The 22,817-nt window shown below is 41.1% G+C and overlaps 1 protein-coding gene across 1 annotated transcript in view; it reads left to right on the forward strand.

Moving 5' to 3' along the window:
* Window positions 1-8,029: 8,029 nt before the first annotated feature.
* crebrf (creb3 regulatory factor) overlaps window positions 8,030-22,817 on the forward strand; it is a 35,551-nt gene continuing 20,763 nt past the window's right edge. The window contains exon 1 of the mRNA XM_080436487.1: window positions 8,030-8,158. The gene's annotated coding sequence lies outside the window, so the exon portion shown is untranslated. The remainder of the gene's footprint in view (window positions 8,159-22,817) is intronic.

The raw sequence follows: 22,817 nt of genomic DNA on the forward strand, positions 1-22,817 counted from the left end.
ACACATGGATCAGAATTTATGGACCAATACGTGAAGTGCTGCAAGCAGCAATTGGCAGGTTCAAAGCACACAGCGGTGACACCTTTGGTGCTTGGAAACCCCTAATAAAGTATCATCCTGAATAAACTTTCATCTCTGAAGGAACTGTTATCTCTGGTTAAATCAAGGGCCAGATGTTCCAACATCAGATATAGTTTTAGTTTGCACTGTTGTGAAATGACTACGTATATTCTCCACATTTAGCTGTCACAAAGAAGTTTTCATTCTCAACATAACAGGGTTTCTTAATATAACGTGGCCATGCTGTCAACTTCTGTTAGCCAAAAGAAAACATTGGTTATTCATTTCCACTAGCGTTAGCTAGCTCCGTTAAAGGGATACTTCACTTTCGGGCCGGGGACACATTTAAAAAAAATATTTAAAATAAATGAAAAAAGTTATGGAAAATTCATGGCCCCCTCACACATTAGTAGGATATCATTCTTCCTCTGAACCTGTCGATGGATTGATTTTTTCAAGTACAGTAATTCACCAGTCAGAGTAGCTTGACCAGTGGTTCTCAGAGTGGGGTCCAGGAACCCCCAAGGGTCATTGAGGGGGCTGCAGGGGGTCAAACAAAATGTAGTAACCCGTTTTGGGCGGGAACCCCTTTTTGTAACCATACCTTTCAGGACTGGAACCCCTTTTGGGGTTCTTGTTGCTATGTTAGTCAGGTTGCTTAGGACCAGATTTTAGGAAAATGTCAACACATCTGACAAGCATTTTTTCTACATGCTCTCCATCACCATACTGTAAGTTTCATTTTGGACGGGGAGCCACGTCATCAAGATGGCAGAAGGTGGCCATCTTGGATTTCAAAGATGGCCACCATGTAATATCTATAAGTGCCAATATCTCGGTTTCCAAGCCACTTAGAAGGTCAATCTTCATGTCATAATATATGTTTTTGGGGTCAAGGAATTCAATAAAGCTATTGGGAATATCAACAAGTGACTATTTCTGCCATGATTTGGACATTTGATTCCTTCTGGCAATATATCTGATACGAGCGGTGCGTCATAATCACCCGTCGCTGAGCTTTGTGAGACGTTTAAAATCGCGTTGTACCGCAAACGTAACTTAAACTGTCATTTACTTGACTAATTAGTAAATGATAAACACACAAAATGAAAAAGACATGGCGTGGCTTCCATGTGGATCTCTGCCGTCATGGTGATGATGTTATATTGATGACATCACTCTTGCCCAATTATGGAGGGGGCGGCATCCTGCACACATCGGTGTTGCTAGGCATGCATGGCAACCGATTATGTTGTGAGTGAGGTCAGACCAAAGCTCTGCTCAGCATATATAAGGTGTGAAGTTACTTTAGACTTCCACTTCATTCCACTGAGACCAGAAGATAGCGTGTCCAAATGTAGTGTTGTGAGAGAAAGGGATACAGAACTTTGGTAGACAAAGAATACAGGGAGACATTTTCCAGCAACAGAACCTACAACTCTGTTCCCATCACAGTCCATGTACAGCAGCAGCGCCGACCATGAACCGCCACGCCTGGGAGGAGTGTGGTCCCAATCCTCCCAGACTAAGCTCTCCTGTTCTGAGTGTACCTTCACGTCTCATCCGAGCCACGACGACCTCAACCGCCAAACGCTGAGGCGTGGACAAATCTGCTCAGAGGCCTGTCAGCAAATAGTCAGCTCTGTAACCAGAGACACAGACCCACCAAAATCTCAAAGTCATCAATGGTTTACCGAGATTTTAACTCAACCAGGAGATGTAAAGCAAAATCTGACGATTTACAAAGGAAAGAAAACTCACCTCTGTAAACAGTGTCACAAAAGTTTCAGTAAGAGAAGTTACCTGAACAAACATGAGCATATCCACACTGGAGAAAAGCCTTTCCACTGTCAAATGTGTGACAAGAGTTTCAGTGAGTCAGGTAGTCTGAACAGACACCAGCGTATCTACACTGGAGAAAAACCTTTCTACTGTAAACAGTGTGACAAGAGTTACAATAACTTAGGTAATCTAAGGAAACACCAGCGTATCCACACTGGAGAGAAACCTTTCCAATGTAAACTGTGTGACAAGAGTTTCAGTAGGTTAGTCTTAAGACACACCGGCATTTGTGAAACATGTATGATGATGATCCATAATGATCTCACAGAGCATTCCAATCCACGCTGTAGGCTACTATAACCAAATCAGGCTGCTACTGCATGCTTACAGAGAGAGAGGAGCAACGATCCGGTGGGAGCTTGTAGATATGCAATTTTCGGTACCAACATACATTGAAGTATACATGGAGCTCAATGGTACTGTAGGTGTGGCAGTTGTCATGACTTAAAATAAAAGGCAGACAAAGCGGAGACCACACATGACTTCAGTTTCAATAAGAAGTAAATTTATTTAGAAAAAGCAATAGTAAATAAAGTAATTGGTATCAACTTATTAAAGTAGGTTATCAATATATCAGTGATGTGTGCAAGTGTATGGATGTATGAGAATTCAAAGCAATGTAAGCAAATCAAAGAACCAAAGCAACCAAACCAGGTGGAGAGACAGAATGAAGACTCAGGCCCCACTATATAGGTTGCGCAATCACCCCACCCAGGTGTACAGGATTCCCCACTAACGAGTCTCTCCCCAGAGGATCCCATGAACACCCATGGACACAGTAAGCCACTGCTCTAAGGCCAAAGGGCCGTCACACAGTCAATAACCATCAATGGGACAGCCTTTTTTTCATTTCCCCTCCGAACTACTGAAATCATTTATCCGAAAAAACTGGTTGGGCAGTGGTCATCATAGATTTATAAGGATCCGACCCACGCTGACTTCATTTGGGAGAAAAACAGTATATAGCAACATACATTTGTTGTAAGTTTTGAATAAATATTTGAAAATTTTCAGGGAAAAAAAAGAAAGAAAAAGACTGGCAGAAAAACTCAGGGTGGGGAAGTGAATGACCACTAGTTTACTCCTCCCCCAAAACCACTGAAGTGCCCTTGAGCAAGGCACTGAACCCCAAACTACTCCAGTGGAGCAGGTTTTTATTTACAAATGCTTTTATAAAAAATGGATATCGTGATAAACAAATGATCCCCTTAGGTTATCTAACTGATGAAGCCATATGCAAGGTTGGATGCAGTCTTCACCCTGTATTATATTTATTATTATTAGCAGCAGCAGCAGCGCCGGCCTACTCGGGAACGATGGAAATCAGGAACTGTGCAAGTTGGAAACGCACACCCCACCTGGTTATGCAATCCCCGTTGTACCCATTGTCAGAGTACCCGTTGTACCATCTGTCTGTCTGTTTCTCTTTTATGCCCATATATGGAGATCCCTAATATCATCTATGCCCATACATGGGCATATTGATTGGCTCTGAGGTTCTGGAAAATGTGCTCCGATATGACTACATTATTGTGCAATACGTGCGCAACACCTACGTGATATGCGTCCCATATAATATATGGTGATCCGTCTGATCATATTAGCCATCTTAACCCTTGCATTGTGTTAGAAAACTGCATCCACTTGTGGTGTTAGCGGGTCATTTTTGACCCGTGATTTAAATCAGCCCAAAATACTCAAAAAATAAGTATTTTCATTCATTTTTTTCTCCCACCTCATAGCTGACTTATAATGCATTCATATCCATGTAAACACTTTTTAAAATATTATGTTGGGTTAGGGCTAGGGTTTCATCTTTCAATATATCTCGTTTACTAAATGTTAAAATTCACTCATTAAATTTCCTATAATGAAGGCAATGGATAATGTTATCTAGCTATAATATAATAATTAAGAATAATAATTAGAACACACTTAAAAAATATATAATAATAATAATACTTGTTTTCGTTTTTTAACTTTAAAATTTTTTAAAATTATAAAAAATAGTGACACTAGTGGTGTTAGGGTCCGAAATGACCCGTATACCTTAGAAGGTAAAAAGTCATTTATTTTTCATTAACTTTATTTTACTCCTGATAGCAAATGCTAATTGAGGACAAGTCTCTCTCACTCTCAAACATGTAAACATTGAATATTAACAATTTGGGGGGGAATTGAGCCACACTTCTTTGCCGGGTCATTTCGGACCCTAACACCACAAGTGTAATTTTTTTTTTAGACCATCAGAATTAATTAAAATGATGATAAATAATTTTGTTGCGTTAAAATGGCTATTTCTGAGGATATGAAGCCTCGTTCCAATAAAGAAATGTAAAGGGTACTTTTTACCTATTCAAACTTGAAAACGGGTAAAAAAAGACCCTAACACAATGGAAGGGTTAAAGATGGTTAAGCGCCCTTCTCAGAGCCACACTGTAAAACAACTATTGGAAGATTACACCTCCTCCTCCTCTTCCACCTCCACCTTCTGCCTGCACAAGGGACACGTCATATTCATTTTCAGCCAGGGGTCCACACACTTACTGTGGTGGGCATGAGAACATGACAGGACCCTGAGCCAGTCTCCGTTCTTGTACCCATTGAGACAGATGGAGTACACGTTGATATTCACATTGTCCCCTGTCTTGTACCTCTGGAGGGGGAGCTTCTTCAGCAGGGCCTTGCTTCTTTGGGCCCGGCGGAGATGCTGGACAAACGTCACCATGGATACAACAATACATGCAACGATGAGGATACCGGTGAGGATAACTGAGGCAGTGATAAGTAAAGCTATTATGTAGTTCTGTGTGGACGGCAGCATGACTGTGATTTATTCCTTCCTGTAACCGTTTGGTAGACTGTTAAATGAATCCTGTGCAGCAGTGCACACGTCAAATATTTAACTCTCCCAAGTTGCTGTGTCACAGCTGCAATCAGGCGTATCCATATTTGGGCGCAGACAGACTGACACCTCAACAACACAACACACAAGGCAAGTTTGAAGTCGACTGGTCGAACGATTCTCGAGATACATGAAGGACATTTACACTAACAGACACACTCAGAGATTTCACGAATGTATAGATATACTGTCATATACTAGAGCGGGTCCAGCCTACTCGGGAATGATACCTGTTTCACCCGTCTGTCTCTCTGTCTCCCTTTTATGCCCATATATGGAGATATCTGTATCTGTATCTGTCTAACTGTAGGCCTGTGTCTCTTTTATGCCCATATATGAAGATATCTGTATCTGTCTGTCCTTTTCCCTTTAATGCCCATATATGGAGATCCCTGATGTCATCAGTATATGCCCATATATGGACATCAGTCCCAATATGCCCATATGAGAATATTGTTACCCATATATAGGCATATGTGTATGCCTATATATACAGGCATATATACATACATACATACATACATACATACATACATACATACATACATACATACATATGTACTATGTATGTATGTATGTATGTATGTATATATGGGCATATTGGTCAGATTGCTGGTTCTTGACAACCGGATATCCATATATGCCTGTATATGGCCATATCGGTCAGATTGGCAGTTCTGGACAACCGGATCTCCATATATGCCTATGCTCCTTTGCCTACACATACGTCATGTCCTAGTATGAGCGAATAGGCAAAAACTCAGATGTGTGTCTCAAACAATATGATTATTGGCAGAATAGCAGAAAGTTTAGAATATTTGACGGTCCCATAAAAAAAATTCATAAGATCAGTGGTTGTTGCAATTACCTGCACTACAATACTTTGTTGCGCTATGACAAAATAAACCCACAAAATCTAACAATGTGTACGTTTCGTAATGGCGTGTGTCGTTTTCCTATCCGATCGTAGTAACTTGGCTGCATAAGTGTCCCTATTGGTACATAACTCGAACGGCACTGAGTCGGCTCTAGCGGACTTCGCAACATTCGACCTGCTGCTCGCTGCTCGTCTAGCTGCTCAAACTGTAGGGCAAGATTCCCCTGAAAAAAATAATTCTGCTCCGACAATAGATACGTTACCGCAGTGATACATTGGCTGCCCCATTCGCACCTTTTACAAAGCTAAAGCTGCCGTCTCCTGCATAACAATGGTCCAAGTGTAACCTGTTAAGTACCGTAGTCTGTAGGAGGCATAGGCTACTGTCAGATCATGTCCTAAGAAGGAGTCCAAAAGAGAATGGATCCTGGAGTAGAGTATAGGCTATTTCTACATTGCAGTATTGATACTTTTACTTAAGTAAAACATTTGAGTAAGTTTTCCACCACTGAAGGATGGTAGAGTGTGTTGTTAATGTTGCTTTATGGTCGTTTAATTAATTAATTGCTTTTAAAAAATCGCACGTATGTGTCCCGCAACGCAGGGGGGGATACAGATCCTGCCCGGTCATGACATTTTGTGCATTTATAGTTAGATTATTATGTATGTATGTATGTATGTATGTATGTATGTATGTATGTATGTATGTATGTATGTATGTATGTATGTATGTATGTATGTATGTATGTATGTATGTAATTACTTATACTTACTTACTTACTTACTTACTTATATTTATTTATTTGCATAGCCACCCTCTGTTGTCAGAAGGATGAAAGTTTGAGTCAGAGAGTGCCTCTGAGTCTTGTGATGTTTTGTTCACTGGGTCACTGCTGAGGGATAGCCTGATACCGAGTTATTCTCAGAGCAGGTACAGTACTCTTTGTGATCACTCTTCATTCTCATGTCTTCCCCCGAGTAATACTGAAACAGAAACAGAAATTATTTTGAGAGAGGGACACAGAGATAGAGAGAGAGAGAGGTGGGGGTGGTGCCCTAAAACTATCTCTTTCTTGACTGCATTTCTTTGTACTTGTTTTGAATGGAAAGCATTTCAGTGCCACATGGTCTACTCTAAATGCTGAGTCATTTGCCTTCCCTAAATATTGCTGTGTTGTCTGATGTCTGTGATGTTGCACTGATAATTCAGGCAATTATATCATTCTGACATCTGATTGCATCACCCTTTTCTACACAGCTTGATTCACATTGATGGAAAATGTATTGTTCCTCTCTCTCTCTCTCTCTCTCTCTCTCTCTCTCTCTGTATATTGTGCCCAATGCTAGTACTGTAGTCCTGGAATAAAATTGACTTTCAACACATTAAGATAACAGTTATATTTTTAATAAATAAAACATGTTATAAAACAAAAAGTAGAGCATATAAATATAGTGTAAATGTTTGAGTAAATTAATGTTGTAGAGTCTACAACATTAATTTACAATGTAGACCTATCAGTATGCAGTAAAACTGCATATTGGTCTAAATAAAAACAAATATTAAGTATGAATAATACCATGTAGTATTGGACATATTAGGACCATTTGAGTGACCATGTAAGTGTTTTATTTATTTATTATTTGTTTGTTCGTTTTCTTTATTGATATTATTGTCTTAATTATAGTCTGTCTGTCTATCTATCTATCTATCTATCTATCTATCTATCTATCTATCTATCTATCTATCTATCTATCTATCTCTCTCTCTCTCTCTCTCTCTATGTTTGTGGCAGACATTGCCCTACATGTGGACAACCGTGTACTTTTTTAAAACCCAAGCATTTCATGTTTTTGTAACAAGTGACAGAAAGCCACCATCCGTGTGGTCTTTGAGAAGAAAGATAAGTGTTGCTACAAAGCAGAAATGTCACTGAAGAGAGAGAAGGAGAGAGGGGTTTAAAACATAGTGTTATAATATATCTAGAGAACGGACGGCCCGCCCCACCTGTTAATTTCAATGAAAGTTGCTCACGAGCGCATGAAGTACCCAGAAGTATCTGCTTCCTGGATTGACTGACTCCAACGTTGGAGCCAATAGAGCAGGCGCACTAGCGTTTCAGACGATAGAAGCATGCGTAGTAGCGTTTTAAATGCAGAAGTGTTGCAATACCAGGTTTAACCACCAGGCTTCTGAGGCTTCAATCGTTCTCGATCGTTCTAGCTCGTTCTGCAAAAACCCAGAGGCCTCTCTGAGCGTCGCCATTGGCCAACGGGGGGGTCACGTGAGCGAGGGGGGCGAGGGGGGGGTGGCAGTCACGCGCTTTCCAGGAACCCGTCAGGAAGAAGAAAAACAAAACAAACCCGAGGAGGAAAAGCTCAGCAGCGTGGACTCCATTGTAGAGAATGGCCTTGTTCTCCTCAACATAAAGGAGCCTATATGTGACACCCAGCGACAGTGGGGGGCGACGGTAAAAGTGAGTAGGGTGGTCGTACGTAGGGTGGGGGGGCTCGTCTGGACAACTTTTGCAGCGGTTGTTTTGGTTGTTTTGTGTTGGAGCTGTTGGGATGGACGGGCTGTCGGGGGGTGGGGGGGGTATGGGTTGGTTCTAGCTTGTTATTAGCCTGGCTGTGAGTGTGTGTGTGTGTGTGCGTCCGTGTGTGTGTGTGTGTGTGTGTGTGTGTGTGTGTGTGTTTGTGTGTTGTTGGTCGAAGGGGGCGGAGGGCAGCGGACTGGAGGCCATACTGTGATATAATGTGCCTGGCTGGAGGGGCAAAGGCACGGACCAGTTCCGCATGCAAACGGTTTGGCCCAAAAGGAATCAGAAACGGGGCTTTTGTTTTGGAAGCCGTTTACACACACACTTACATAAGCACACGTGCATCGTCTTGTGTTATTATTACACAATCCAGGCACCATGTTGTTGTTGTTATTCGTAAAAAAAAAAAAATCATCAACGCAATCCCTGGTGGTGTTGTTTATTGTGTGAATTATTGTGCAAACAATAAACATTGAAGTGATTATGATGAGATGTTGCAATTAGATGGAGCTTTATTGGGTCAAGGGAACAGAGAGAGAGTGCAGTGCAATCGGTTCACTGGTACACGCCCCCCTTCATAACATGATCGCAGACATGTGTAAAGTAAAAAATAAATGCTATTGCCATTAATGTTGTCGATGATAACAAGGTCGTTGCAGATATTTTAATGTTTGGTTCAGTTTGATTTCCAAGTTTAGATTGTGAACTATGTGCTAGGTAGTAGTTTATGAGAGCATGCACTTGATCATCAATATTGAACAGTATGTCCCCGCTTCTCACGTGGCTATTATCGCTTTATTATTGTTAGTAGTGACCAATCACCACCTTGATGTTTGTCATAAGCGGTGTATTGGGCCGTGAATGTGGTATTATCTGTAAAACAAATATGTAGGCCACGGACGCGGGCCTTCACATTGTTTATCTTCAGTCTCAACCTAGATTGAAACGGGCCATGTTTGTTATGGAGCGAGGCTCGTCGATTGACAGACCGGACTAGCCAATCATGCGTATCTGGAGGCGGGCCTCCAGTTCCTTTCAACCAATGCGCAGACGAGATTACGTGGGTGTTGGCACAGAAACGCTAGGTTGAGGTTTTGTTTTGTTTTGATCAGTCCTGTGTGTGTGTGTGTGTGTGTGTGTGTGTGTGTGTGTGTGTGTGTGTGTGTGTGTGTGTGTGTGTGTGTGTGTTGAGAGAACCCAAGGATTTGGTTAAAATGTATTGTGGTTTCATTCTTTCTATGCAGGCAGCTGCTGGTCATTTAATTGTGTCCCAAATTAAAGCGTTTTTCAAAAGCAGATCCAGAGTGGTGCAGAAATGGGACTTTTCCCTGAGTGTGTTTTAGCAGAGCACGTTCATTCATTTCATTTTAGATAGTTCACTTTGTCTTACACCTCTACAGTTCACTAGTGCTGTTTCAGAAAGGCCTCTGAAACAGCTTTTTGAATCTATGGTTAATTCCACTGAAATGCTTCCCACTGTGGTACTTGCCTTGCCACATAGTATCTATCTACAAAGGGACTGCTACATGAGTATCATATGGGCAAAATGCCCATTGCTGGTATGAAATAGTTTTTAAAGAAATAATTATATATCAATGCTTTGTATTTGGTCAATCTGAGCAAAATGACTGGTTTACTCTGACATTTTTATTATTTGACCAGAGATTCTATGCATTTGCAATGCTGCTTTCTTGCTTGAAGGGCTTCGCAATTATGTATTTGTTTAGTAAAGCGTGGTGTACTGTGTGTGCTAAGGGTAACTCCGCACCAAACAGACTCGTCCAGACTATTGCAGACTACTCCAGACTGCAACAGACTGGTATTCGGTTGGCAAAAGTTGGCATTTAAGTCTGTCAGCCGACTGGCCATTCATGTGCTAATTTGACTTTTAGCCTGCCAGCGTTGCCAGGTCTGCTTATTATAAGCGACTTTGGGCTTGTTTCCCTGCAAAGCCACTTAGGGATGTTCCCAGCGTTTTTTCTTCACTGACGTGCAGTGGTGTAAGTAACTAGTACATTTACTCAAGTACTGTACTTAAGTACAATTTTGAGGTACTTTTACTTTACTGGAGTATTTCCAATTGTCTATACTTGTACTCCACAACAATTATTTGAAATGTTTAGTTACTAGTTACTTTGCAGATATAAATCATTATGAAACATACATTAACCACTTTAGCCCTATTTTATACCTATAAGCTATTTGAAAATAGCAGATCTACAAGCTCACAACGTGTTGCGATGCACGCGTTCTGAGCTTGTAGATCTGCTATTTTCAAACATTTTTGTACTTTTACTTTTGGTACTTTAAGTACATTTTTATACCAATACTTTAGTACTTTTACTCAAGTAAATGTTGAATTCTGGACTTTTACTTGTAACAGACTCAGAGTACATCTATTGCATTCAAGCCTGGAATTTCGTCATTTTAGGGGCAAGGCCACTTGGCCTTTGGTGTTGTAATTTTTTGGAGGGCACAAAGGCCCTGCCCGGTCTTCCTGCCAGGGCAGGAAGGCCATCCAAAAAAATAATAATGATTTTTAAGTCCAAAAATGATTTTTAAGTCCACGGAAATAATGCATTTAACTTGAAGGTTAAGGATCATTGTATTTTAATATATTATAAGAATAGTATAACTATCTGTGAAATATAACCCATTTATTTCACAAAATAATGTGTTGGCAAATGACCAATATTTAGTTATATAGGTCTCAATATGTCACATTCAGCCCTGGACTTCACTGACTGAAGTAGGGGTCACATTAATCACATTAGATTCACAGAATGTATTTTACCCACAAGTTATTTTCATTCAAATGAAATGTGAATGAACTTGCACTAATAATGACTTTAGTTGATTTTTCACTCTTTAAAATATAGTATTTCTTAATTATTAATAATTACAGCTTGTAGATTGGCTATTTTCACGATTTTAAATTGTTTTTAAATAATAAAAAAGGAACATACAAGATTTCCACCCGACAGCCATAATATAATAGCCAATATATGGTTCTGTATCAGTATATGAGTCCGTTTTTGCGGATTTCATTCTAATTGGCTACTATGCCTGCATATGAATTTCATGAGCCTGGGTAGGTCACCCTGGCTTGGAGATATGCCCTGTAGCGCACACTCCGCCAGTGGTGTAAAGTAACTAAGTACATTTACTCAAGTACTGTACTTAAGTACACTTTTGAGGATTTTTTACTTTACTGGAGTATTTCTAATTTTCAGTACTTTTACTTCTACTCCATACATCTCTGAGGAAAATATTCTACTTTTACTCCACTACAATTATTTGAAAACTTTAGTTATTAGTTACTTTGCAGATATAAATTATTACATTATAAAACATACAGTAACCACTTTAGCTCTATTTTATACCTAGGCTATTTGAAAATAGCCGATCTACAAGCTCACAACGCGTCGCAAAGCGACGCGTTGTGAGCTTGTAGATCTGCTATTTTCAAACATTTGAGTACTTTTACTTTTGGTACTTTAAGTACATTTTGATACCAATACTTTTGTACTTTCACTCAAGTAAATTTTTAATTCGGGACTTTTACTTGTAACGGAGTACTTCTACATTGCAGTATTGATACTTTCACTTAAGTAAAACATTTGAGTACTTTTTCCACCACTGCGCTCCACACAGCAGCAGCAGGTGAAAGCAATTCACTTAAACGAGGGTTGTGTTGCGCACCAAACTGCGCAAAACTAGGTCAAATCAATCAATCTCTCTCTCTCTCTCTGGGAGCAACAACGAGAAACAGTGAATGTAGGTTTTCATAGACATGGTCGCTTGTTTCTCTCACATAATCTGGCAACACCGACAGCCCTTTGTTGTCACTGCCACTGCTCTGCCAGTCGGCTAAAAAGCTGAACATGTTCGGTCGGCTCTGGGTCGGCCGAAAAGGTCCCGACGGACCCCTAACCGACTGGCCGACGGACCCCTAACCGACTGGCCGACGCTTCCCGAAGCCAAATCGGCCCAAAGTCGGGCCGATTTGGATTGGTCTGGAGCCAGCTTAACAGGGAATGGTTGCTAGTATACAGTATATACCACTGCTGCGTTCAGAACAAGTATGCTTCACATATGAATAGGGCCACCACCTTCTCAACTCTCAACCACACCTGCCACCTAAAGCAGGTATTCCTGACACTGTGGTTGGCAGACAGGTCAAGAGGGTGGCACAGGTAGCACCTACTAACTAGTCCTCGGATTGGCACGTAACATTTGACATAGACAAGGGTTAACGCTGGAACTCACAACCTGCATTGTTACATCATACACTTAGAAACAAGAAAACACCAGTGACCATAACCTTATGTTATAAGATGTTTATTTCATTTAGGTCATTGTTTTGCACTTGTGACAGTGTTCTTTGCCAAGTGCTGACATTGTCCTTTTAAAAAAGTTTGCACATCAAGTCTGTTTTGATTCAAAATACACTTCCTGTGACAGATAACACAAAACATGTTGGACATGGATGTTTACTTTGAAGAATACCATAAATAGTTGTGTACACTTACTGTATCTGTACCTGATCTGTCTCAGCGCTGACATTTCATGAGAAATCTCAATAATGATCTCAAATATTTTCCCTCAGTGCAGACCATAGACAGACATTAGGGCTGTCCCTGACTAAGAATTTCCATAGTCAACTGAGGGCATCAATTTCGACTGACAGCCGACTATTCGGGTGTGGATAGTAGTTGTAATGGATAATGGATAGTAGTAGTGCACAATTGAATTAATCATATCCTGTATTAATTGAGATTACAACTTTGGCTGATGTATTCTGCTAATCGCCAAAGGTTGCGATTATTACTGGATTCTATTTAGTACTCCCACTCAAGTTTTCCTAGTTGCAAACTGTGCTGCTAATCAGTATGGGCATTGTAACCACAGATATCCGGTGAGTGTGCGCTGTGAGTGCACTGACAAATCAGAGACCTACCCTAACCGAAAATGAGTCTGACTGATGCTGCCAAATTAAAACCGTCAGTTAGACCTTTCCCTGTTTACAACAGATGGCCTACGCTTGCTGATAAGTTTGCAGTGTCTCATGTACCCAACTCTTCTGCTGACTCTTTCTCGTTGCATCACTGAGCGCCTAGAGATATACATGCAATCTATCCCCATTTAAAACAGATGTGCTTGCCTTGCTTTGGTTAATTTTGTGATGGTTTACCATGATACCTGCCCACCTCCCTTTTATTGTCGAATAATAGTTTTGTGTTGTGATGCTGCTATGCACGCACGCACGCACGCACGCACGCACGCACGCACGCACGCACGCACGCACGCACGCACGCACGCACGCACGCACGCACGCACGCACGCACGCACGCACGCACGCACGCACGCACGCACGCACGCACGCACGCACGCACGCACGCACGCACGCACGCACGCACGCACGCACGCACGCACGCACGCACGCACGCACGCACGCACGCACGCACGCACGCACGCACGCACGCACGCACGCACGCACGCACGCACGCACGCACGCACGCACGCACGCACGCACGCACGCACGCACGCACGCACGCACGCACGCACGCACGCACGCACACACACACACACACACACACACACACACACACACACACACACACACACACACACACACACACACACACACACACACACACACACACACACACACACACACACACACACACACACACACTGTGACTCACATCCCAGTTTTTATAATGATCTCAGCCAGGCAGGTGGAGATATTGAAATCACTGCTGTGTGTGTGTGTGTGTCTGTGTGTTTCCATGTGTCTGTCAGCAGCTAATCTCTCTCACATACTAGACGGGCCGATCAGCGTCATTTCTTGTACATGCTGCCAACAGAGGCCAAGGAACACATTTTTGGAATACTTTTCAAATCGGTCAACAACAACTTGTCATTTTTGTTAATTAATAATCTTAGACCCACCTCCAGGCTATGGGTACACGTGACATGTGTCTGCGAGGCTGTGGAGTGGAACTAGCTAATCGGGCGCAAAGTGTCCATCTGGCATGTGGGATCTACTAGCTGCAATGTACTTTTGTCCTAACTGGTGGAGTTGATCAAGATTGCTAGTATGTGCGGTCGTTGTTTTCAGGTATTGCTAATTAAAATCACACAAACCTCATTACATTTGCCAAGTCTAAAGACAGAACAGCTGACACAGATTTTCATTGTGATAGTGCATGACGGTGACATGCTGGTAACATGCAATCACAAACATTGAGCTTCGCATGGACATTGTCCAGTTGAACTTACGCAGAGGTCCGGTCTGTGTATGCTTTGTTTGGACTATGAATTGGTCTTTATGTTATTTATTTATTTTAAATGTTTTATCCCACGATTTTTGTAACCCATTTTTTCACCCAGTGCCAATTGCCTAAGCTGTAATCCTGGGCGCTACTCTCCCTTTGCCAGCCTGGGGAGAGCCCCGAACTGAGCTCATGCTTCCTTCAATGCATGAGGAGTGAGCAGGCCGCTTCTCATCACCTGACAGGGGGGAGTTTCCCCGGTAGGATGTAGCGCGTGGAAGGAACACGTTATTCCAACCAGTTCCTTTCTCTCCATCAGGCGCCCCGCTGGCCAGGGGGAGGCAGTATAGAGACCAGGATTACTGGATTACTGATTACTAAGAGTGTAGTGCTATTTGTTTAAGTGCCGGAACACACCTACGACACACATGCATGTGTGCTGTGCACTTTCACACTTAAGGTGCATCCTGCTTGGCTGAGCGACCACACGAGCACATGGGTCGTGTTCGTGGGAGGGAATATAAAGATGTGGCTTGTAATGTACCTACAGTGACAAGTTTACATACATTTGGCCACTATAACTGACCAGACGATTAAATGTTATATTGACTTTATGAATAGTCCAATTCGTATTGCATCCATGTTTCCAAGTTCCCTGACTTGGATCATTCAACATAATGTATTGTATTGGCACTTCCTGGTGGGGAACTTGCGTAGACACCATAAAAGCACTATGTTTGACAATGTTTTAGAATTTCAGAGAGAGGGAGATTTGCACTCTACTGAGCGTACCTTTCTAGTTTGATCTATACTGAACTAGGGATGCAAATTATTGATTAATTCATTAATTGATACTACAGTTGATCACCTTATCGATCGATTAGCAGCGTTTTTAGGACCAAAAGGAAAACCGAAAATGAGTGCAGAAACATAATTGCCTTGATGTACATAACATTAACGAGCGTCAACAAGCATCAGCTGGATATGACACACACACCTGCAGTGCTCTATGGAGTCTGTCTCATTTCTCTCTAAAAGCCCTTGAATATGATGGAATATGATTAAGGATTACTGTGATTATGGTAAGCTCACATTTGATATCACACAGACCATACCTGTAACTTTCACTAGCACAAAAAAAACAAATCGATACATTTAATCGATTAAATTCTTAACGGCAGTTAATCGATTATAGATTAATTGTTAACATCCCTATACTGAACAGTGATGGAAGAAGTACTCACATGTTTTACAGTACTTAAGTAAAAGTATCAATACCCTATTTAGAAAGTAAAAGTACTCATCATTCTGCAAAAGGTCCCATTTCACAAGTTTTCAAATGTATAAAAATAATTTGAAAATAGCAGATCTACAAGCTCACAACGCGTCGCAAAGCGACGTGTCTAAGTACAGTACTTGAGTAAATGTACTTAGTCTTAGTTACTTTCCACCACTGGTACTGAACTGTCGGATCTGCGTCTGTCAGGTGCGTCTGTCAAGTCAATACCTGCGTCGCCTCACCCTGACTGCTGGCGGCTTACCAGTTTTGTGACATGAGAGTTGAGTTTTCTCCTCAGTCAACCTTTCTTTTCTAGATTTTGTGATTCCACCACCAGTTAAAACTAGCATAAAAGAAATGCGCTTAAAGGACGCTATTAAATTGAATGGCTATTGCTACAAAATACGAGTATGAAAAAGCCTCAAATATGGTATTATTTATATGAACTCGTTATTACTATAGGTATAATACGTAGTTTCGTACCAATAATATCCGTCTTGAAAAGTTTGTGATTTTATTTTCCAACTGTTATTAGCAACAGGGTAATTTTCTGGTGGGGGTTAAATGCAGGATTAAAATCGAACTATTTTGACCTACAGGACACAGTGATGGACATCCACCAAATTCACCTGCATAAGATGATGATAGATTACCTGGCAAGGTGATCTATGGAGTAAACAAACAGTTTAACAGCATTCACACGGCGTCTGGTCTGATGATACTTTCCTTCCTTGTCCAGGGACTGCCCATAAGTCTGACATTACTCCGATTATGTGGCTTCCACGTGCGGTTAGGGTTAGGGTTAGTAATGGGGCAAGTCGGACCAACGTGCCGTCGGAATAATGACACAGCGGCACCCATATTCCAGCCTACAGTCATATTTGTATGGAATCCACTCTTATCTCTCTCCTCTGTATTCCCTGTCACTTAACCACTTAAGTCCTGGACACATACGATGCTGGGAAACGGAGTAGGCCAGATTTATGCAGAGTATAAGTCAGAACAGCTGTTTTTCTTTAGTCTGTGTTTGATATTTGAAGAGCCTCCAGGTTTTACATTAGTGCAGAAGTTAATCTTAGTGAGTTAGCCAGCTTTGATAATTACCCTCAGGATAATCTCTCAAGAACAGATTCTGCTCTGCGTTTGAATCTGTCGGGGGGGTTCGTCATATCGCGTACGCACTGGCCTACAGGTGTGCGTGCCTTCAGATCAGGAAGCAGGCCGCGCTTTACCCAATCAAATGTAGTGGGCGGGATTTACGTGTGTACCGATCCTTCCCCTCTAGAAGCAAACCGAAACTAATTTAACAATAGCGTCCTCGGAGCAGACAAAACCACGGAAAGATATTCACATTTTAACTTGCTCTTTCATCATAGAAACAAGTGGGCTTATAACCAAAACGATCCATGTTCTCTGGGAGAAATGGTGTTAGTGTTCCGTGTAGAAATATTGTTAGTGGGAATGAAAACATAGTCGCACCACCGGAAGTGAAAGGCTGAAGGCAGACCAAAACCCCGGTTTCCCTGCGCACGGGTGCTACGTCGACTTCCTCCCAGAGCCAAGTGAGATAGTCAAAAACAGCAGAGGGCGCTGTTTTTCCTTTTCATTTGGCGATGGGTTCCCAGATTGCCCTCAGGATGACTACATAAATAAGAATAGAGGTAACCATACAAAAATAATATACCTTTAGGACTGTATAGGCCAAATGTGATGGTGAAATTATTCAATAACAATAACTACTTAAGACAAACTAAGTGATGTTCAGAGTATTTGTAAATGTAATTTGTTTTGTTAATCTGCATCAAACAAAACTTGCTTCTCAAGAAATTATTTCTTATATCACTATTTCATTACACTTTTTCTTATGGTACAAGTCAATTATATTAACAACTTGGTTAATCAAACACAGAACCTCACTGGTTTCCTCTGTCTTCATATTTCACATTAATTGCAGAGAGACAAAGTGAACACACTGCTCAATACTGATGGTTAGTAGATCTTGTTTCAACCAGTTTGCATACAGCCCGTGTTTTTCTCAATCCTTGTACGATACAAAAAGTCCTAGTATGTTTTGAGGAATGGGATTTTTCATTTGCCCATCATCTTCCTCATCCGTTGCACCAGCCATCGTTTGATTTGTTCAATTTACTTCAAATTTTGCTTCAAATCTCACACACACTGCTTTCAGGTTCGAAGTTTGGTATGCATAATAAAGCAATGAATATGTTACTTATCTAAAATAGTTGATTGGGTCACATTACATTCAGGAATGAACACTGTAAGCTGTCTATTTCATTAACCCATTAAGACCTGAGGCCGATTCTAAAAAGTCTTCTTAACCCTAACAGTTTTCTGAAAAACGTATGTTGTTATATCAGGGGTTCTAAAATCTTTTCATGTCAAGGACCCCCAAAATTATTTGTATTTGGCCGTGGAACCCCATCTCAAAATATGTTATCCCAGGCACTCCCAGAAGCTCATAGCGCGACACGAAGTGACTCGCTATGATCTTGTATATCTGCTATTTTAGAATAGCCAAAGTTTAAAATGACATGGATGCTTTCACGGTGTTAATGAGTTAAGCAATACTAATGTATGCAACACAACAAAGATTCCTGGCAAATTTTTGTCATTATTTTCTCCTGGACAGACAACAACATTCCTGACAGTCCACCATGTCCAGGTGAATAACGTTGTATGTTGTATGTTGTACAGCTTATACTGTTAATTTATACCTGCAGTAGACAGTCATGTCATGTGCACGCGCTTGCACACAGGCGTATTGAAGGCCTGTGACCTAAAGAGATTTCCCAAGAATGCCTTGTGATTCTTTAGTAAACAGCCCTAAATTGCAGGTCTGTTATTTATGCTATTTCTGTTATTTCGGCACAAGTGTCCTCTTGGCTGTTTGTCTCCAGTTTTGGGAAGCAGCGCATGTGATCTTTTAGTGTCATAGACATAGTGCAGTCAGTCAGTGTGACCCAGGTCCAATCCAAACTCCAAAACTGTATTTCCAAACCGTTTGAAGACTAAAACTGGTCATCTTTTTCAAATAATTAGTTACACGTCCATGGCAATCAAAGAGTTAACCACATTAACCCGACCCGTCCTTATTTTGGGCATGTTTCTTTAAAGAAATGCATTGCATTGCAACAGGTTTGAGCTTATAGATCTGCTGTTTTCACTACTTGTACAACAAAGTATATTCTTGTTAAGGAATACTTTTGGCTCGCCGTGTCCTCATGGGTTCGGGGCGGGCATAAATATGAAGGCCTATGTTACAGGCTGTTAGCTACAAGCAGTGTGTTTTACCTTCTAAAAAATATATATTTTGACTATTCTTGCCTTCTGTTTGTTCATGTAAAATACTCACATCCCACATTGTTTCTCAGCTGGTGGGCTTTTAACCCAAAATCTGGTTGTATGACACTCTGCTCAGGGTCACAGATGAAGAACAATTGGGACATATTGTGTTATTAAGTCCAAGTCGGATTGCCAATTTGTAGAGAAGCAAACTTTCAGATTCCCCCAGATAAGTCCTGAACCTCAGTTCACTTCAGATGCTGAAGAATCCTGTTGTCAAATGAACACGTTTCTGAGTTTCTTCTCAGCAATAAAGCTTAGAGTGTCGTGTTGTTGATGCTGTTGCATTCATGCACTCGCGTTTCCGCATTTTGAAACCAGACACAGCTGCTTAGGAAGGAAGTACACATGTAGGGGTTATAATGATCACAATCTGTCAGAGGCTGTGACCAAATGCCTTCTCAGTCATCAGCTGTTTTTGTATGGGTGTCTGTGTGTCCTTGTGTGTGTCTGTGTGTTAGGGGTGGGCAATGTGAACTAGAATTTGTATTGCAGTATTTGCTGCTGACTGGTCCTTGACAATAAGATCACGACGATATGCGTGACAAAATCCATGCATGAAAATGTACAACAAAAGTGAAATAAGATAAAAAGAAAAAGCAGAAACATAAAAAAAACACATCAATCAGCTGAACCATAGATAATCTACAGTGCAATCCACAGGACAGCACTCCCGTCACAACACCATAATAACAATACATGACCAGACACTCACACAAGACCCTAATCTGGGGATATTTACAACTTCAAACAAAGTTATCATAAAGTCTTATTAAACATAGATTGAGAAAATATGCATGAATCCCTCTACCAATTTGGTATCATATTACATATTGTCATTACAGATCACACAGTGTGCGATGGGAATGTATATTTTCATGATTAATCAAGGAATCTTGATTATCCACCTTTTCAGACTGTGCGAGATGAACTGAGTTATTAACCTACGTCGGCTGTCAATGTTCATGGGTTGGCAATTCTCCATCCATTTTTCACGAAACTCTGCACAGACCAGACTAACGGATATATATTGATTCCCTGACCTTTGCTTGAACACATGAAACCTGTAAAATTACGAACGTAGCAATTTCTGGTAACACAAAATAATGATGAGCTTCTGTTTGTTTTATTTCAACATATTAGCACAGGTTGTAGCACCAGACACATTGTAAGAACCAGGCCCATTGCCTACAGTGTTGTGCATTGACTTGTAGATGGATCTTGATCCTGTCTCAACCCTTGATCCTGGGTACAATTATATTATTATTATTATTTATTTTATTTTAGGTGGGGTAGCCTTTATTTCACAGGTACAGTGAAGAGAGACAGGACACAAAGAGAGAGAGAGAGTAGGGCAGTGACAAGTAGCAAATGGAACCCAACCCATGTGTGGGTACAGTTCAAACTAAGCTATCAGGTCGAATATCTTTGCTGCGTTTTGCTACGATGTGGAAATTCTGTCTGGGATGTAGGTTTGTTCCGAATGGCGGTAGAATTGTATATCACCGATTTTGAAGGGAAAAACTAAGATGTTTTACAATGCTCTGGAATCTGAATCCGACTGTCGCTGTGCATTACCGCACTCGCGGAGGCCTGCAGCATGAGTAATGAGGGCAAAGATATTTGTTTGCTGTCTCCTCCTTTCATCATTTTAATGCTCTGGGTAAAACCCATACTATTGCCAAATAAAAGAGATTACATTTTTCTTTGACACTTTGACACAGATCATGTCATTGATTTTGCTGTGAGCTCCATGCGGTGATGTAACTCCCCTTGTAACAGATGATGGAAGCCTATTTACTCCAGTAATGCTTTTATTAAACTCTCTGAATAACAGGTCAAGTCTCAAATAATTCTAGTCAAATTCAAGGCAAATCTCGAAATGTCTCAGGTCCAACTCTGTTTCAAAACCCATGCAATCCCTTCCTCAACCCCCCATTGCCACAATGCATCTAACCTCGTGCATGGTAAATCTTTACCATGATATATATATGACACCTCTTTTACCCCAACCACTCCCTGATGATGTGTATCAGCAATCTTTAATGGCAACAAATTATGTTATGATATGAAAATAAATACCAAGGATCGCCCAAGAATACTGGGATGCCACTAAGATGACATGTCATCCCTTCGTACATTCATCTTTGTTTATAATATGTAAGAAGAAAACATGCATTTAACTTAGAATTCACAGTGAGCTTTAGCAACACTTCACAATGCTATTGGCTATCGGTTATTTTAGTTACACTTTTTCATGACCGCTATGACATGGAAGAAACCTGATCTTGGAGCTACTTCATGCCGGTATTCACATTTAATACCAATATATTGCCCATGTGCGTGCGTGCGTGCGTGTGTGTGTGTTGTGTTTACAGTTGTGTAAGTGTTGCTCTGTTTTTCTGAGAGATCACAGAGGTGATGCTGAGTTCATTTGACTCAGTCAACACATAGGCCTACCGCAAGAGGATATGACATCAGCTTCTGTCCCTAGCATAGTGAAGCTGGCCTCTGCTGTGTGTGTGCGTGTGCTCTACTGTATACAGGGGTCATGACATGCATGCCTTCCCACAGACCCTTTATTATTTGTTATGCAAAGGCAGCGCTGTGTGTTTGTGTTTGTGTTTGTGACAGCCAGTTGGCTGTGTAGACAAGGAGAGTGTGAAAACGATAAAACACCACCAATGATGAAACGACGATGACTGATGAAAGTGATGGTCAAGAAGGACAATGACAGTACTATGCTACGGTAGTTTAGCTTAGCATGTGCTGTGTTTATAGGGAAACTGATCCCCCCGCACGTAAACATTGTTTTGGGCTAGTGCTGTGACATGGTGGTGTCCAACAGCATAACAGCATGTTAAGATCCATTCAGCAAATTGCACATGAGTATTAACAAAACACTGCATGAACCTGCTTGGTAATTAATTGCTTCTGACTGCCGAGTTAAATTAAACACTGTATGTAGGCTAATTTCACTCAGGACTTTTAAAAACCTTTTCAGGCATCAGAAAAGAGGTGTAGCCTCCTTTTTTAGCTGCTGAGGACTCGTTGCTGTACAATATTTTTGGTCTATTGGGTGAATTTTGTATCATTATGAATTGACTCTGATTTTATTAGTGTTTTTTTTGGTGTATTTTTTTAGTATTATTTTAACTAGGAGTAGTTTTAGAATTCTGTAAGCCAGTGGAACGAAATTTCGTTCAATTATGCATTTGATGTATTGTTGAATTACAATCAAAGCTATCCTTTTTTGCTGGTACTGTAGGTACCACTGAGGCTTGAATGAAAAACTTGCACAGAATACCCTCAGTAAAATAAATTGGCACAAACTGTATGTAAACTAAACCATGTCAGAAATGTGGTGAAAGTGTTGAACCCCATCTGCAATCCTGCAAACAGTTGACTGGGGCAGCTTCAAGGGTAGCTATACCCCCAAGAGGAGAGTTCCCCATTGTTAAAGAGGAACAGTGAGGAAGCCTCACTTTGTGCTTTCTCTATTGTCCAGAGGCACATGTTGATGAGATGAGACTATGGATGGACTAACTTGGGGACAGAGTTTCACTAAAGAATTGATTGATCACATTACAGATTCTAAATGAGGAGGAGGACCAAGCACACACCGTTCTTTCTACAGCAGGGTATTAGGTAGATTATCTTCATCTGCCTCCTGGCT

The sequence above is a fragment of the Gymnoscopelus braueri genome (assembly GCF_963280865.1).
Source record: "Gymnoscopelus braueri genome assembly, chromosome: 8".
Lineage (NCBI taxonomy): Eukaryota > Metazoa > Chordata > Actinopteri > Myctophiformes > Myctophidae > Gymnoscopelus > Gymnoscopelus braueri.